The following is a 13,885-nucleotide window of genomic DNA, read 5'->3' as shown; positions in this document are numbered from 1 at the left end:
GGGATCAAACATTTGTCTTCAAGGCAGATATTTTTTTCTTTGCTAAAGTCCAGGCAAATCCTGAGAATGTGAACTTAGCTGGATGCCAAGAATTAACATAAAAGGCATTTTCTCCCTTAGTTTTCCAGAAACCACAGCCTCCACGAGTCAAAGTGACTAATACTGATTGCAGCCCGATGTCACAAACTGCTAACTAGCAAAAAGCCCATAGCTTGGAGATGATAAGGACCATATGTGCATTCCAGGGCATCTTCCAGGCTTCACTGTCATTAAAAGGGAAGGAAAGAGGGAGGCCACAGTATGACAAAGAAGCAGGAGGAATTTACAAAGGCCCAGTCCAATCAGAAACAGATGCTGCTCTGTCTCAACAGCTGCCTGCCATAAAGAAAGCCCTCTCTGGCACCAGGCAGATTAAGGAGAGAGAGAAGGAGTCAAAACTGTCCAGGTTTCTGTAGGGAGATATTATATACCAAATACTAAGTTTCACCATCATCTGAAGCAGGCATATTTTGATCTTCACCTCTTCTCTTTGAGAGGATTAAGCAGGCCAGCTGTCACCCTGGTGTAAGGATTTGTGATGGTTCTCTCCCTCCCTTCCCTAACTTCACAGTGCAAATCTATCTTTCATGAAAGCTGCATCTATAAACAGGAGCTAAGCAAAAGGGAAAGAAATTTAAAACCACATCAGTGGAGCTTTTCTCACTTCCTCTTATTTATTATTCATCGATAAAATTGGGATAATGGCACCTGTTTCTGGGGTTGTTGTGAGAATAAAATGAGATAATATTTGTACAGAACTTTGCAAATCCTAAAGCACTATGGGAAATGCTAGTTATTATTACTATTATAATTATTATTATTCACACATCATCTTTCTAGTGTTTACATTCTAAGAAATATTGGTCATCAATATAATCCCATTCACAAAATTTCATGAATCAGCAAATTCTGGTATATGGCAATGCTAATTTCTTCTTAAACCACCACTTTTTATGAATCACTGGAAATGATAATTCATTTCTTTGCTGCTTTTGATCCCCTTGTCCTTCCTCTCCTTTCTAAGAGTACAGTGGTATTTCTTTGCTCTAATGTGCAGGGAAGGGGGAACCTTTTTTCTGCCAAGTGCCATATGGATTCTTATAACAAAATTATCAACTTCAAAATTAATGTGTAGTCATTTAAACAATTCATCCCTAAAAAGCTCCTATATTTATTGAATTTTGAGTCCCTGCATGGCAGCAACAGACCAAATGATTGAGGGACTCCTGCCCTTGCTCTAAGAGATACATGATCAGTGTCTGAAAAAGTAAAATAAAGGTATATCCACAGCCCAAGCATTAAAAAAGGAAATGAACAAGTCCTTCTCCTTCACTCAAACCTAACAACCCTTATCCCCAAAGATCTTTTCAACTCCTAATTAGGCAGACTCAGACCATCTGTGATTCTGATTCATGGGTTTCATGCAGTTGAAAAAACTTAAATTCACTTCAGATATAAGTTTCACATTTTTTTTGAAGCATATCAAATGGCAATTTACCTTCCTTAGGAAACAAAATACAGAAATTTCTATACAACGTGGCTCTTCAAGATACTACCAGATAATCCTGACCAAAGTTCTCAAACCTTCATTAAATTGCCATTAACTTTTATGTGGGTCATAGAGAAATCACAATCAGGATGAAATCATGGCTGCTTAATGATATTTGAAACATCATAGAGCTTGTAGTTTGTGTTGTAGTTTATATAGGGTAAACATAATAACATAATTAAAACCTAATTCTTCCTTCCTGTTGAATAAAATGTAGCTAAGTCTCCAAGGGAAAAAGATTCATTTTCTTGTAGCTTAATTTCTTCATTAGTAAAATAAAAAGTTCCTTCCAATTCTAAAATCTTAAGTTTCCACTACGATTTCCTTCCAGCCATCATTCCTTGATTTATTGGATTTTTTTTCCTTATTCTGAACTTTACATTTACAACTTTAAAAGGGGAAGGTACATAGTGCAAAGGATAGCTCATTGGGTCTGGAGTCAAGCAAGGCCTGAGCTCAAATATGGTCTCAGATGCTGTGACCCTAGGCAAGTCACTTAATCCTATTTGGCCCAGTTTCCTCATTTGTAAAATGAGCTGGAGAAGGAAATGCTAAACCACTCCAGTATTTCTGTCAAGATAACCCCAAATGGGGTCATCAAAAAGAGTTGGATCCAGGGGCAGCTAGGTGGCTCAGTGGATAGAGCACCGCCCTTGGAGTCAGGAGTACCTGAGTTCAAATCCCACCTCAGACACTTAATAATTACCTAGCTGTGTGGCCTTGGGCAAGCTACTTAATCCCATTGCCTTGCAAAAAAAAAAAAAAGAACAAAAAACTAAAAAAGAGTTGGATCCAACTAAAATAAAAACAAAAAATTACATCCCCAAAAACATCAATAAAATTCAATAATAACCCTAGAAACCACAAGCATTTCCATTTATAAAATGGAAGCCAAAAAAGGATTATAAAAGAAGTTGTACATCTCTATTCAACATCACTCTTGGGGGGGGTGGTATGTAATGAATCCAACTATTACTTTCAACAATGTCCTGATTGTGCTCCCTTTTCGATATTGTTGTTCTTTTATTTTCTGCAATCAAAAATATATATTCTTTCTTCCATCTCCCCACATTCACCCCACAATGAGAAAGGATTTTTTTTTAGTTTTTGCAAGGCAATGGGGTTAAGTGACTTGCCCACAGTTACACAGTTATTAAGTGTCTGAGGCTGGATTTGAACTCAGGTCCTCCTGATTCCAGGGCCGGTGCTCTACCCACTGAGTCACCTAGCTGCCCTGAGAAAGGATTTTTTTTAAAAACCTCATTTTACAAATATAAGTAAAATAAATCCCTCAAATTTGGTCAGGTTCAACAAAAAATGTCCTGTCAGTCTCTACTTTGAGCCCATTACCTCTCTATCAGGAGGTGGTTAACATGTTTCATCATGAGTTCTCTGGAATATGCTTGACACAGTTTTAAAATGACTTTCAATGACCTTCCTCTTTTATTTTTTTACATTTTTATTTGCATCACAATCATCACCCCCATCCTCTCCCAACTAAGACAAAAGTAAAAACCTACAACACAGAAACATAGTCAAACAAAACAAATCTAACATGATCACATTCAAAAATGTTTTCTTCCTTTTGTAGCTCTCTCAGCAGGTGAAGAACCTGTTTCATCATGGGCTCTCCGAAGACAGAATTGATTATCCATCCCCCTTAATACTGGAGTTACAGAAAAGCAAAGGAACAAAGAAAATTCTCCACTGGCAAATCAGAATAATTGAAAGTAGATTTTACAAGTTGTTTTTTTTTAAACAGGCTCAGATTCTACAATAAGGGATTATTAGGGCAGCTAGACACACCACTTCCCAATACAAGCAGACCATCAATAAGTTAATGTTTATCATGATTTGGGGTGTGTGTGTGTGTGTGTGTGTGTGTGTGTGTGTATCTTAGCCTGGGTGCTGAGAATTAGTGAGGAGGGATTATTTTATTTCTTACAGTAATCAAAAAGTCCTGTTTTCCATCTTCAGAGTATTTGTGAACAACTCTTTCCCTCAGATGCAGGTCAAGAAAAAATAAATCTCATGTGCTACCTCTATCCATAGTTTTTTTTAAATTTAAAAAAAGATTTTTTCCCCCAATTACATACAAAGGTAATTTTTGACATTCATCCATTTGCAAATTTATGAGTTCCATATTTTTCCATCACCATCCCTTTGCTTCCTCTATCAATAGTTTTAACCTAAATTACCAGCCTAAGCAACTAGACAAATGTTAAGTTGAAATAAATGCAGAAATGTCTATATACCTGTAAGTATATAAGTCCATGTGTGTATAACATATTTAGCCTGTCTGTCTTTATGCCGATGAGTTGGTAGATACTGACATATTTTATGTGTGCACATGCATACATATAGTGAGGATAGTCATATTAGCAATCTTTGCCTTTCTGATAAAACCTTTTCTTTTCTTTCCACCTAAAGACAGACACACACACTCAAAACTCCTCACCAGGAAATGCTAACAACAATCTATTCATTAAGCATGTTTCTACTTACTAGAGGGTTGATTATACAGAAGTGAAGGCATTTACCCATTTATGGTAGACAGCAGATTTGAAGCATTTCTCCTCCACACACACACATGCATGCAAAAAACACATATTCTCAGACTCTTCAGGAAATGCTTCCATTTTCACCTTCCCCTCACATTTCACCTTGCTGATGGATGCCGTTAGATAGCTAATAAATCTTGACAAAACCTTTTTACATGCAAGAGAGATGCATGAATGTTCCCACAGTCCCTGCCCCATTCCACACAAGTCCACTTTTTTCACTGTTCACCAAGTCTCATTTGTGGTCACTTCATCATTACTGTTATCTAGTGGATATGCTCTAAGTCATACTCCAGATTAGTAGAAAAACTCTTAGAATAAAATGCTAATGACATATCTGCCTCCACCTTTGCCATGAATGTGATTGAGAAATTCAAAAGGATTTAAGTCAATGGTTTTGGTTTCCCACAAAAATATTTCCTTTAAATTCCTAGATCCCCCATTAAAGAGTCATGGGATGCTTGAAATGGGACTTTCATATGTTTTTAATTGTCTTTGGTAATATAATAACAAAAGAATGTTAAATTATAAGGTAAAAAACAAATTAAAGTCAAACATATATGTGTGTGTATATACACTTGGCTGGAAACCTTACCTCAAACTCAACTATTCAATAGAAATAAGAAACTGAGAGAGCTTCCAATGAAACACAGGGAGAAATACAATTATTAGCCAAAGCTACTCAGGCACCCATTCAATCAGATACTCTTGATCTGTTCCAACAGCTAATGGTTCATAAGCATAACAATTATTTGTAAGGTAGAACTGATTTACAAGAAGTAATTGTGCTAGAACAGGGGGAAAAAACCTATTTTGTAATTTGAGAAAAATCCAAGAACCTATGTCCCAAAATAGTCTGACAGAGGTCAGACTATATAGTAATTCTCATGAATGATTTTTTTTCTCAATGACAATATGTTACTTTGGCAGCTATTCTCCTAGATTCTCCCTTAAACCACTAAGTACCCATTCCCTAGATTAGATATTAATCATTTTGAAGTCTCAGAGGTAGAATTGTGGGCATGTTAACTGCAAGCACATGCACAATCAGTAATAACCAGACCCAAGTATATTTGAGGAAGAAGCCAAACCTATTAAAGCTGAGTTAATAAGAGGTTCTATATGTCTAATTTCAGTAAAATTCTCCTTACCCCATTCATCTTCTCAGGTGGGGAAGAAGTGGAACACCATTTCAAGATTTTAATTCACAAATTAACTACTAAAGATCAATTCATTTGATGAGGCATTTGCCTCATCTTAATTTGGTAGTAATCCTGGGTGTTCAGGGCTCTGTCAATCCTCTTCCAAGCTTCAAATAAGAGCTTGATGTGAGAATCTTTATCCTCTGAGGACAAGCTTAGTGAATTGTGGAAAAACTTATAACTGGAGTTGCTTATGAAGTATTTTTTTAAAAAAAATTTAAACTCTGACAACCCATTAAACTAGTTATTGAGACAGAGATATTGCCAAATCTCTGGTGGAAATACCTAGACTGAAACTAAAGATCTTAAACAATAAAAAAGCTGAGAGTTGCCATATAATCCTTTAGAAGGAGTGAGTCCTTCTTGGGCATTTATCCTCAATGAAGTCAAAGACAGAAACAAAGATTCAATAGATAACAAAGCATTCATAATAGCAATTCTTCCTGGTAGAGGGCATTAGAACTAAAACAGAGCTGAAAAAACATTGGTATATAAATATTATGGAATATTATGGTGAAATAAATTACGACTGAATAATTCAGAGGAATGTAGAAAGATTAATATGAACTGAAGTTGAATGAAGTGAGCAGAACCAAAAAACAACATACATAAAGATAACAACAATGTGAAAAGAACACTAAAAGAAAGCTGACTTCTGGGCAGCTAGGTGGTGCAGTGGATAGAACACCTGCCCTGGAGTCAGGAGTACCTGAGTTCAAATCCGGCCTCAGACACTTAATAATTACCTAGCTGTGTGGCCTTGGGCAAGCCACTTCACCCCATTGTCTTGCCAAGTAGCTGTGAATTACCAATAGCAATCCTGATAAACACATTATTAGAGATACTTCCCTTTTCATAGCAGACTAAGGGACTACTGGGATACAATGTAATCATTATATTTGCAGATTTTCATTGAATTATTTGTCCTTGCTAACAAGTGAGATTTCATATTGCTGAAAACATCATTAAAAGATAACTAAAAAAGCAATTTAAAAGACTGCTATAAACAGCAAATTGTGCTGGAAGCAATGTGAAATACAGATTAATATTTTTTTTTTAGTTTTTGCAAGGCAGTGGAGTTAAGTGGCTTGCCCAAGGCCACACTGCTAGGTAATTATTAAGTGTCTGAGGCCGGATTTGAACTCAGGTACTCCTGACTCCAGGGCCAGTGCTCTATCCATTGCACCCACCACCTAGCTGCCCCAACACAGATTAATATTAAAATAGAGTTTCTGCTCTCATAGATCTCAGTAAGATATATACACGTAAAAAGATTATGATTTCTCTCTCATCACATTCAACTTAGATCAATCCATACTATGAGAATGATGTAAAGACTAACAAACTGCCTTCTAGGGGGGGTGGGGGGAGGGAAGCGAGATTGGGGGGAAAATTGTAAAACACAAAATGAAACCTTTCTAAAATTAAAAAAAAGAAAAAATGGTAACTAACAATACAAGGTAGTAGCTAATCAATGCCAATTGAGAGACACAGAGTGAGCTCTCTTGTGGGCTGGAGGGATCATAGAAAGTTATAGGGAGGATGTGGTGCTTGATAACTTTTTGAAAGATGGGTGAGATTCCATTTGGCAGGTAGATGACCACTCTTCTAAGTAAACAGTGCATATATTTTCATGTTCCTAAGTCTTAATGAGTACATTAAAGTGTTTTTCTTATTAGGATTCCAATTAGCATAAAGTGTTTCTGAGAACATTTTATTGGGTTTTGCCTTCAGCAATGAAGTAGTGACTGGCATTAGATACCCTCACCCACTTTCTTTTCCATGTTCTCCAGGTTCTTATCTCTAAGCTCACTGCCTGGGAGCAGTAGAGAACATTAAACCCTGGGAACTTGAAATCATTTGGGGAACTTCCTTTCTTTGAGACTGTTCTCACTGTAAAATGCAAGTATATGTTGTCTTGCTTACTGGGTTATTGTGAAAAAGGCTCCAAATTTTTAAAGATTAACTCCTTTTCCTCTTCCAATCATGAAGCTCACTAGGAATGTGAAATGAATGGGAGGTTAAGGGGGAGAGGAGGAAAAATAAGAAGAAAGATGATATTTTTTACATGCTCCTGGATATCTTTATTCCCCTCCATGGGGGAAAATCAGCACCATCACCACCTGATATCAGAAAAGCACTTAGGGATTAGAGTTGAACAGGTCTGGGGCACACATCATCCTCTAAAGAACTGTGGTTATCCAGCCTCAATTCCCTACTTTGTTTTACAAAAGACAAAAGGGATGGGGCAGCTAGGTAGCACCCACCCTGGAGTTAGGAGTACCTGAGTTCAAATCCGGCCTCAGACATTTAATAATTACCTAGCTGTGTGGCCTTGGGCAAGCCACTTAACCCCATTTGCCTTGCAAAAACCTAAAAATAAAAAGATAAGGGAGAGAAGGCAGAATGCAAGCTTTCACAATAGGAAGAAAGAGGATGACTCAAGAGAAGCTAGGAGAAGGATGGCAGGATATAAGGACCAAATACCAATCTAAAACTTGCATGACTACCCAAAAGGGGAAATCAACACATCTTCTGATCCAGATGGAGTTACTGGATAATTATATCAAAAATATTTTTTAAAAAAGTTTTATTGAACTCTTTTGTTTTTACAACCCAATTATTTTCAGATCTCCCTAGGTCCATTCTTTATCCCAGCAACACCTACTTCCCTTGTCCCAAAGAAAAAACAGTTGAGCAAAACTAGGAACACAGTTAATGTGACCTGATGTTGAACTGGCTGGACCATACATAGCATTCCATTCTTGTAGTCTCTCACCTCTCCTCCAAAAGGAAAGAGGTGCATCTCTTTTTCTCGGAGTGAAGATTGATAATTATAGCATTCAGTTTTGTTTTATTGGTCTTTATGTGTATGTATAAATATATATATATATATATATATATATATATTTATGTATAGCTGTAGTCATTATGTTTATTGTTACCTCTGCTTACTTAACTCTGTATCAGTTCATTCAAATTTTCCATGTTTTTTCTGAATTCCTCATGTTTATGATTTCTTACAGAACATTAATATTCCATTACATTTTCTGAAATGAATTTCAACCTAAAGCCTAGCACAGTAAATGGATGGAGAATTGACCTAATCTGGCAAGTCAGTCAACCTCAGTGCCCCCAGGCAATGGAATTTTCCTTATCTGAGAGTTACCTATATTAATGAAATCATAGATTTGGTCCCTATCTCTATATTTCTTATATAGATCCCAAATTAAAGGACCTCCACTTCATTTCCCATTCTTTGCTATAATAAAATAGCACCACATTTCAGGGATGATACTGATATGCTAGTACATGTCCTTTGTGGGTAACAAAGATGGCACAAAAACTGAAACTAACTGGAAAGGCATCATTGTCTATCAAAATTTTAAGACAACATCTCTCTTCTACAAAAATTATTCTCACATCTCAGGGAAAAAAATACTCTACAAACTTTTTTTTAACAAAAGAAAATGTAGAACTGATAACTAAAAAGAAGAAAAAAACCAAACAGAACTATAGTTGAGTGTCATTAATGAAAATGAACACAATTATTTTAAGTAAAGTCCTATATCCAAGACTTTATCTAAAGATTAGTTGAGGTGGATTTATACCATTGATGCATGGATGGTTCAATATCAGAAAACTAATTAGCATGATAAGTTTCTTTAAACATAAAATGAGGGACGGCTAGGTGGCGTAGTGGATAAAGCACCAGCCCTGAAGTCAGGAGTACCTGGGTTCAAATCCGGTCTCAGACACTTAATAATTACCTAGCTGTGTGGCCTTGGGCAAGCCACTTAACCCCGTCTGCCTTGCAAAAACCTTAAAAAAAACAAAATGAGATAAAATGCAGAAAAAACTTTGATGAAAATGTCACTAATGCTAAAATAAATAAAAACAAAAACACACCTGTATAAAGCAGTCATAAGAATTTTTTAACAAATAAAATAAAAATAAAAAACATATACAGAAATAAAGCATTATCAATCTGATATAGTTCCAAAACTATTAAGCATTCCCATTTTTGTGAAATGAGAAAGATATCAAAAGCACAAAGACAAAGATGACAAAGAATGCTTCTTCATTCAAAGATGAGATAAAGGTATCCCATTTTACTGAGAATATGATGATCTAGTTAGAAAATTAGAAGGGGCTGCTAGGTGGCGTAGTGGATAAAGCACTGGCCTTGGAGTCAGGAGTACCTGGGTTCAAATCCGGTCTCAGACACTTAACAATTACCTAGCTGTGTGGTCTTGGGCAAGCCACTTAACTCCATTTGCCTTGCCAAAAAAAAAAAAAAAAAGAAAATGAGAAAAAACTGAGATAACTTCCTTAAAGTAGAAGATAAGCACCACAAAAATCAACATCATTTCTATCAATACATCAAAAATAAACATCAAGAGCAAAATCTAGGAGTCAATAATAAGCAAGGAAGTCCCATTCAAAATAAGTCAATCTACCAAGGCATACTTAAGATCTGTATAGAATTAAATAAATAATAACTAAAACAACTGGAAAGATATTCACTGCTTACAGCTGGGTCATGCCCATATTATAAAAATAGCAATAGCTGATGCTAAGTTACAAATTTAATGTTATACCCAACTACCAATGACTTTACAGAGTTAGACAAAATAATAAAAAGATCCATAAACACTATGTTCACTTTTTAAAAAATTTCTCTTCTGTTTTTCCTTCCTATCCCATGGTTTTCTTTCTTTTCCCTTAGTCCAATTCCTCAAAGAAAATCATTAATATGAAAATATTTTCATGTACAATGTTCATTAGACTGATTGCCACTGAAGGGAAGGGGGTGGGGAAGGGAAGGAAGAAAACTGTGTAACTTAAAAATATGCATGTGGATGAATGTTGAAAAATTTTCATAAGGTAAATAGGAAAAATAAAATATCAATAAAAGAAAAATAATAAAAGGATTCATTTGGAAAAATGAGATCTAAAATTCAAGAGTAACCACAACAACAATAATAATAATAATTATGAAAGAATAACTGGAGAATAGCATTTTCAGACCTCACTATATTATAGAATAGAAATTCATAGAACTAGTATGAGTTAAAAAGTAGGAAAGCAGATCAGTGGAACATCTAGGCAATGAATACAAAATGATTGGACTCAACTCAATGCTTGATAAACCGTAAGACATAAATTAACTGGGGAAGAACTCTAGAGAGTTTCTGGGAAACTAGAAAGCAGAATGGCAGAAATTAGAAAAAAGTCAATAACTCCCAAAATAGATTTGTAACCTGAAAATTATAGGTCACATCATTTTGAAAAATGAGAAGAGAAACAGATCAGTTAGCTTTCATCACTTGGGCTGTAAAATTTAATTTAATTTTTAAATCTTTTACTTTTATATCACCTACACTATTTTCCCTTGACCTCTCAGGGAGCCATCCCTTATATATAACAAATCTAAGCAAGAGAAAAATTTCAACTCTTTAAAAAACAAGTCAACACATGGAAAAAAATCAGACATCATGTATCAAAACCTGTTTTGCTATTCCAGGGGTTTGATTTCTTAATCAAAAAGAGATCATAAAAGATAAAAAACAAATTTCAATAGTATAAAATTGAAATGTTTTTCACAAAATAAAATGGATACATTTAGAAAAAGTCAGAGCACTGGATCAAATATTACATTCAAGAAAAGCAGCCAATGAACACATAGATTAAAACCAAAAGTCATTCCCCTGCTAATAGATGGTCAAAAGATATGAACAAAGTGCTCTCAAAAAACTTGCAAATAATCAAAAGTACTGTTCCAAATAATACAAAGTGCTTCACAAACCTCAAAGCAGTATACAAATGCTAACTGTATTATTATAAGAAAAGTTCAAATCAAAATATCACTGAGGTTTGGCTTCACAACCTGGCAAAAATGACCAAAAATTCTGAGAACAAGCAAAGGTGAGGAGTTTGCGAAAAGACAAGCACTCCAATGGAGGAAACATGAACTGGTCCAATTCCTGCAAAATAACTTGGAGTTTTGCTTACAAAGTGACTTAACTGCCCATATTCTATGACCTTTAGATTCCTCCTAGGCATATACTCCCAGGAGTTCAATGACAAAAAGGCCCTATTCATGCCAAAATATTAATAGCAGCACATTTGTGTTAGCAAAGAACTAAAAACAAAGTAGATGTTCATAGACTGGGGAATGACTAAACAAACTGTTTTATGTGGATGTAATGGAATATGTCTTACTATAGGATAGGAAATGATGAATAGGAAAAATGAAGAGAAGCATAGAGAAGACTGAACTAATGCAAAATGAGATAAGTCATTTTCAAAATATTGAAAAGGATGCACCAGGAAAGCATAGGAACTCTTTTTTTTTTTTTAAGGACATAGGAACTCTTTAAAGAACAAAAGTATAAAGATGTAAAGTAAACCAATTTCAACAAGGAAGAAAAAAATGGGAATTGTCTTAAGAGACTGCTGTAAATAACAGGAAACTCTTCAAGAAACTCCAATTTTTAAAAGATTTGTACAAAACAATAAAAATTAGTCCAGATAACAAAGAATGAACATAAGCATATGTATAGTCCTATAAAAAATGGACCAGGGCACTAATGTTCTGGATGAGGTGAGGATGATGAAGGAGGTCAAGAAAAACCCAAAAAGGCTTTTTTTTAGACTATGTGGCAGGAAAGAGGTTCAGTCAAAGAAAAGGACTGCTGCCTAGGATTGATGGGACAATTATAACTAACAACAGAGAAAACAAAGTTGCTCAATTCTGATTTTCTATTTTTTTCTCTTACAAAGAGAATGGCAGACAGAGAGCATTTAATAAGTACAAGATAAGGAAGTCATCAGTTGCTCCTAAAGAATTCAAGAGAGGGGCGGCTGGGAGTCAGGAGTACCTGGGTTCAAATCCGGCCTCAGACACTTAATAATTACCTAGCTGTGTGGCCTTGGGCAAGCCACTTAACCCCATTTGCCTTGCAAAAACCTAAAAAAAAAAAGATGTTGAAATTGAGGCCTAAGAAGGTTGTGACTTGACTAAGGTGGGCAATGGAAAGGATCCAGGGTCAGAATGTGGGTAGGATATGAAGCCAGAATGTATCTCTCTTCCTGCCTGCCCCAACACAGTCAAGAAATTTAATATAACCCTACATTTTTTTCATCCTGTATTAGTGAAATTGATTTTCTTTTGAGCCCAGAGTTTCATCTTATTAGATTCATCTTTCCTGAGAATGGCTAACAGGTGGAGGAGAGCTCCACAATCTATTTCCCATAAATCTCTCTTTGAAGAAGTGGGAATGGTTAATGTGAAGAAGGGAAAACTAGGAAAAGATGAAATTATTTTTCAAGTATTTAAAAGTCTAGCTTGTGAAAAATCAATTATATTTGTTCTGTTTGCTCTATGGGGCAAAACTAAGAGCAATGAGTAGAATTTATAAAGAAAAACATGTAATTTAAGTAGGGAAAATTTCCTAACAATTAGAGCTGTCTGAAAATAATATGGACTGCCTCAGGAGGTATTGCATTGTCATCACTGGAAGTCTTCAAACAAAGGTTAATGTTGACATCAGGTATGTTGTAGTTAGGAGTCATTCTTTATTATTTATTATTATTTTTTCCCCAATTACATAAATAAACAGATTTAACCTTTGTTTTTGAAATGTTTGAGTTCCAAATTCTCACCCTCTCTCTACTTCCCCCATCACCAAGAAAGCAAGCAGTTTGATCTAAGTTATACATGTTAAATGACTTGAACAGGATAATATAGCAAGTCTGTGTTTAAGATAGACTTTAAACCCAGATGATCCTGACTTCAATACCATATTGCCACACTTGATGATCATGAGTCAGAATAAAAATGCAAACTCTGAGTAACTTTGGCAGCTAGCTCAAAATTACCCGTCCCATTAACCTACTTGCATACACAGAGGATTATTAGATATTTCTGTCTTGTTCCAGGGACATGCAATCTCTTTTAGACAAATACAATATACTTAGAAATCACTCAATTTAAAATTCCACTTAAACTTTATTTTTAAATTCCAAATTTTAAAAATAAGGTACAAATCTATGTTGCCACATTTTTTAAATTTTTTAAAAAGGAAATATTTCAGTGGCTTTTTGGCCTCTACTCTGCTTCTTAATAATAGTCACAGGTGAAAATATTACTTCATAAAAAGCCTCATATTTCATGAAACCCACTCCCAACAATGAAGCTATCTATCCTATTTTTGTGTTGGTATGGTGACAGGTACACCACCACTGCCACCACTGATGAGAATGACCAGTAGAGAAAAGCCCCCCAAAATCAGACTCCTTTACTCAATGGTAAACCTTTATAATGCAGGTCTGTTGCCAAAAATGGCACTTAAAGAGAAGATGTACCTCCTGAGGACCGTGAGTAAAGCTTCAGGATCTCTATTTTACAGATTTGCAACATGGCTCCAAGAAGAAACAAATGACAAAATATGCCCAGAAGTTGTACCTCCAGTTCCACAAAAGTCTATTTAGATAAGGGTTTCTTACTGTAAGATGCAAGTGATAGCAAA

The 13,885-nt window shown here is 35.4% G+C and overlaps 1 protein-coding gene and 1 long non-coding RNA gene across 5 annotated transcripts in view; one reads left to right on the top strand and one right to left on the bottom strand.

Moving 5' to 3' along the window:
- LOC141517500 (uncharacterized) overlaps positions 1 to 4,561 on the top strand; it is a 70,926-nt gene extending 66,365 nt beyond the window's left edge. For both annotated transcript variants that reach the window (XR_012476884.1, XR_012476885.1), the window contains exon 3: positions 3,180 to 4,561. This is a non-coding gene — a long non-coding RNA (uncharacterized LOC141517500). The remainder of the gene's footprint in view (positions 1 to 3,179) is intronic.
- SEPTIN11 (septin 11) overlaps positions 1 to 13,885 on the bottom strand; it is a 168,070-nt gene that overhangs the window by 110,988 nt on the left and 43,197 nt on the right. The window lies entirely within an intron of this gene.

This window comes from Macrotis lagotis, chromosome 3 (genome assembly GCF_037893015.1).
Source record: "Macrotis lagotis isolate mMagLag1 chromosome 3, bilby.v1.9.chrom.fasta, whole genome shotgun sequence".
In the NCBI taxonomy this organism is placed as follows: domain Eukaryota; kingdom Metazoa; phylum Chordata; class Mammalia; order Peramelemorphia; family Peramelidae; genus Macrotis; species Macrotis lagotis.
Note: the sequence above shows the minus strand (reverse complement) of the source record. Positions and strands in the feature narration are given on the sequence as shown.